Raw genomic sequence first — 5,670 nt, forward strand, 5'->3', positions numbered from 1 at the left:
CAGCCCCTAGTGTGGCCGGGCCACAAGTACAGCCGGGTGAGGGGCTGAGCAAGACGTATGCACGTGCACATGCACACACTCACACGCACACACACATGCACTCAAACACTTACACACGCGCACACTCTCACACACGCACACACACTCATGTACACGCTCACACACTCACACATGCGCACATACATACTCACATGCACACACTCACACACGCGCATGTACATACTCACACACACACACTCACGCACACACTCACACGCACACACACATGCGCATACTCACACGCACACACTCAAACACACACGCACACACTCACACACACTCACGTGCACACTCACACGCACACTCACACACTCACGTGCACACTCACACGCACACACATGCACACACTCTCACACACGCACACACTCACACACTCACGTGCACACTCACACACTCACGTGCACACTCACACGCACACACTCACGCACATGCACACACGCACGCACGCACACACACACGCACACACTCACATGCACACACACACTACACGCACACACACACACTCACACACACTCATGCACACACTCACGCACACGCGCACACACACGCACACACCCCATGAAGACGGTAGAAACCTCTGAACAGGCTGGCCGAGCTGGGTCAGAGCCCTTTACCTTGCAGGCTTCTGCCAATCATCCTTGCCCATTTTCCAGTGACTGTGATTGGTTCAAAGGCGGGTCATGCTCTATCCCGGGCCAATCAGAGCTCTTCCCTGGGATTTTTTTTTTTCTCAGATGGAGCAGGAGGGAATGTGTGGGTGATACTGGGGTGATAGGGTCTGGCCTCCTGCAGGACTTCCCACCCTGAGCCTACCCTGCTCTGGGAGTTGCAGGGGGTCAAAGGTCACACAGCTGGCAAGGGCCAAGTGGCAATGTCACCTGGGGTACGATCCCCCTGCCCCCCCAAACATGTCCTGGGCCCACAAGGGGACTAGATGGAGCCAGGTTTTCTGAGCACCTGCTAGACATCTTCTTTTTAGTTCTGGGGAGAGCCCCACGTGGCCAGCTGTGCCCGTGGGGAGAAGGAGGAACAAGCCAGAAGAATGACAGGGCATGGTTATCTGTATGATCTGAGAGCCGGTGGGTGGTGTTCCGCTGATCACCCAGAGCCTGGGCCCCTCCTTCCCTGCCTCCCTACGAGGTAAGAGTCTCCTAGACTTTCCTGCCGGGCTAGTTTCCAATCCTGATCCTCAGATGGCAGCCTCCTTGAATGGTTAGGATTGCAGGTATGAGCTCCTGGGTACCCTGGCTACATTTTGTTCATTCGTTTGTTTGTTTTAATCCAGAAAGTTTGGGGCCCATTTGCTACTCAGCAGAACTGAGCTGGTGCAGAGCGGTCCTTGGGGGCAGGGAGGGCGTCTCTGAGCGGTTTGGGGAAGGAGAGTCAGGCCAGGGGACAGGAGAGAGCAGGGATGTAGCTGGGAAGAACGCTGGAGTCACATGGTCCCCAGCACAGAGGGGGTTTAGACAGTGGACCACCGTGTTAACACCCGGACCTCAGAGCATCTCTGTGGACGCTCAGACCTGAGATCTCCCTGGGGGAAGGCCCAGGAGGGAGCCCTCTGAAGTACAGCCTGCCTCTGGTTCTGCTGCCGGCCCCCACTCTTCCTGCTCCAGCCTCAGGCTCATCACCCATAAGACAGCAACCCATACAGCATCCCTACCTACCATGGACGATCCTCAGACCTTCCACTGGCTGGTGTTGGCGGCAAGAATCAGGAAAGGGGGTTGGAGGTGTGGTTCAGGGGGTTGAGCACTACCAGCCAACGAGCAGAAGCAAACATCAGGTAGAGAGTTCAAGTCTCAGTCTTGGATCAAAAAAGAAAAGAAAAGGCTGGCATCCATGGCTCACGCCTGTCATCCTAGCCACTCACGAGGCTGAGATCTGAGGATCGTGGTTCAAAGCCAGCCCGGGCAGGAAAGTTCACGAGACTCCTGTCTTCCATGAACCACCAGAAAAGCTGGAAACGGAGCTGTGGCTCAAGTGGTAGAGTGCTAGCCTTGAGCAAAAAAGCTCAGGGACTGTGCCCAGGCCCTGAGTTCAAGCCCCAGGACTGGCACAAAAAAAAAAACCACAAACACAGACAACAGAAAGGGAGTTCACCCCTGCCAGAGGGTACAACTTAGGGGAGACACAGCACCCGCCGTCCACCAGATCCTCCCTGGTGGGTGGGCCGTAATCTCCTAATGAGCTTGAAACCAGCAGAGAGGCTGTGACGGGAAAACACGCAGCCTGGGTTTCCAGCCTGGCATGGCCCTGAGGGCTGCCGCTTTCCAGGCTTTTGTGCGGCCCGTGGTTCTCTCTCGCTTACAGTCCTAATCCCTGTATAAATAAGGCTTTTCTGCGGGAAGCCTGACAAGCCCCATCTTCCTTCCCTAGATAGGCTGTGTGGAGGACCAGGAGGTGGGCCAATGGCTCGGGGCTTCACAGAGGTACCTGTGTATTTCATGACCCCAGCCCAGAGCTCCAAGTGCGCCCCAACTCGGGAAGGGTTGCCTTACATTTTTGTTTTTTTTATTTTTTTACTTGGTGGCAAACAGAAAAGCAAGATGCAACGTATAGAACCAAGACTTCAACTGTGCAAGTTTTGATCCTCGGCCCCGGGGCTGAGGGCTACGCAGTCCTGCCTACTCCAGAAATGCTTTGGAGCATCTGGACTGGCCAGTCAGCTCCGGTGTGTCACCAGAAGGAAAGAGCCGAGACTCTGCAGGGGTGCTACGTGGCTCAGCTGGGGTACTCTGAGGGTGGGCGGGTTTGATGCGTTTCCATTGTGACATTTTCTTCTTTTTTCAAAAATAAAGACATAAATACATGGTTAATTTTGAACACGTCCACGCAGAGATAAAGGTTGTAGGTGTTTATGGGGGGTGGGGGTGCTGCTTCTATTCATGCATACATCGCGTTGTATTTAAGTCAGGCGAAGCAAATCTACCTCCCGAACTCGTCATTGTGAGTGTCTGCTTTCCTCCTCCCTCCCTCCGCCTCCACCAGCCACGGTGCTACCTTCAGCTCTACAAGAGCGATTTCTGTCTATTCCACCTGTACGATTGCTGCTCCTGGTTTATTTTTACTTAACAGGTTCTTGTCCTTGATCCTGGCTGAATAGTACTCCGTGGCAGGCAGCATTGGCTGGCCCTTCCTGCCTCTTGATATCTATCAGTCCCTCTCTCTTCCAGTCTGTCTCTGGATATCTGTCTTTTACTTCTTGTCCGTCTCTCTCTCTCTTCTTTGTCTGTTTTTCTCCTCTCGCTTCCTGTCTTCTGTCTCTCTTTTTTCTCTTCCTGTTTGTCTGTCTCTCTCTTCCAGTCTGTCTCTCTCCCTCCCTCTGCTACCCTGCTGGTAGACAGGAGGCTTGTGGGATGGGACCAAAGCATTGGGAGCCTCCGGCTGAGCAGCCTACATCAGCAAGCAGAGCCCTGGACGTGAGATCGAGTCCCGCCCAGCCCCTTGGAGCTGCAGGCTCAGCCCGATCCCAGGGGGCTTTGGGGGAACACCTACAGAGCAGGATCCCAGCAGGGCGCAGAGTTCACCGGCCCTGTGTGGCTGATCAAGGGGACCTCTCCCTCCCCCACCGCCCCCAGTTCTCCCCCGTGTTCTGGGCTTCATTTTGCAGCTATGGGAACTAAGGCCCAGAGAGATCCAGCCACTCACTGAAGGTTGCACAGCAAGGAAGGAAGAGGGAGAGGATTTGAACTCAAAGCACCGGGGGTCTGCAGCCAGTCTATCAGCCCTGCCCGGCAGGCAACCCTAACTTAGGCAGCCGCTGTCTCCTAGAAAGCCGGAGCAGCTGTGCTCAGACCTGCTGAGCCTTGGGGGGGGGGCGTGGATGGAGGGGGACGGAAGCTGGCAGGCTGCAGCAAATGAGCACGAAGCCGCGTGGGACCCGTGGGCTGGAAGGGATGGGTGGTTTCGGGTGTGGCTCCCGGAAGCCTGGTGACGCCCCTCCTGGCTCCTGAGCCTGGGGAGGGGGTGTCTCTCTCTTCCCCGGCCCTCATGACAGGGGTGGCTATTTTTAAACCTGCTTTTTATAGTGGAAACACGTCCATGTCAAAGTCACCACGTAAGAGTCGCGTCAAGGCTGCCGGGAAGCGGAGGAGGGGAGTCTGCGCGGGTGTCAGGCTACGTCACCCCACCCTGGCCCTGAGGCCCCCAGGGAACTGGCCTGTGGGTGTTGATTGGGGAGCATGACCTTTGACCCTCCACTTGGTCTCTCCCAACCTAGGACTAGGGGACACCCCCCCTGCAGAGCACCCAGAGATAGCAGGACAGTTCTACCTCTCCCCTGCCTTTGGGAAGAACGGAACTCCTGTAGTCTAGCCTTCCCCCCACCCCCTCACCCCCACCATGGCCAATTCCCTCTTCAAAAGACTCTAACCTGGAGGTGGAGATAAGAAGATCGTAGTTTGAGGCCAGCCTGAGCAAAAACAACAACAACCAATGAGAACCCCATATCAACCAACACGCTGGGCCTGGTGACTCAGGCCGGTAATCCCAGCCCTGCAGGAAACCTCAGGTAGGAGGATCACAGTTCCAGGCTAGGCCGGGCGGGCGTGGGTTGGTGACGGAGCACCCGGCAGGTGATGGTGGTCCTCCCTCACTGGAAACCCTCCCAAGGTCTCACTGTCCTTGGCTCCTGCTGAGCCTGCCAATCGGCTCAACCCACGCGGCCCTGCTGCTGTCAGCCATGAACGAAGACCCGGAGCTGGCTGGGGCAGAGAGGCGCAGCTTCCTCCCCATGTGGTCCACAGCCCCTCTGTCCCTCTGTCCCTCCGTCCTGAGCCCCAGTCACGGTCCCAGTGGCTCTGGTGACCCCCCTCTCCCCCCCACGTTGACAATACCGTTAATTAAGCCGGGGAGGACGCAGCCTGAAAGGGACGCAGACTTCTCACGCCAGGGTCTCCAAAGAGCAGCTGTGGGCAGCGGGCGGGTTGGGCACAGAGGAGGTGGTGACTTCCTGAGTGGGCGGTGGGATGGGCCCCTGCCAGCGCTCCAGCCCCGTTCCCCCATCCCTCCCTCCCCCCAGCACCCTCCTGTCCACCCAGATGGACCAGAGCGTCTCCAGAAATGGTGGGGAGAGAAGGCAGCCGGAAAGCATGGGCCCAGTCCATATGAACTCCCCCAAGGATCACAGTTTTTTGCGCCCATGTTCTCACCTGTATGTTAGGCTGAACTTGCCTGTCCCCATGGTGATTGAAGAAGGAGGTCTGCATGGTCAACTTGAGAATTTAAAAAAGCCTGAAATCAGTACTCCAGGGACTCACGCAGTGATCGATTAGTGATGTCTGCCATGTGTGCAGGATGGCTCCTAGGGACCTGAGTGCTACCTATGGCTCAGATCTCCAAGGTCTATTCGGTCATCCATCAATGCGTACGTTAAAAATCACCTACTAACTTCAGCGGTCAGTAATTGCTGACTAACTAGCCCCCTTTCTGGGACAATTTCCTTCTCTAGGTTACGGGGCTCACAAAGAAGCTCAGTGTAACACAAGTCATGGGGACTGTCTTTGCCAGGTATCCTGTCTACCACAGGACAAGTCACACTGCTCATGTTCCTTAAAGATGCTATTCTTTTATTCCAATAGTTCCAATCCGTTGGTTTGTGGAATCTGCAGATGCAGAATCTGCAAAGGA

This window comes from Dipodomys ordii, unplaced genomic scaffold (assembly GCF_000151885.1).
Source record: "Dipodomys ordii isolate 6190 unplaced genomic scaffold, Dord_2.0 Scaffold23, whole genome shotgun sequence".
Classification (NCBI taxonomy): Eukaryota; Metazoa; Chordata; class Mammalia; order Rodentia; family Heteromyidae; genus Dipodomys; species Dipodomys ordii.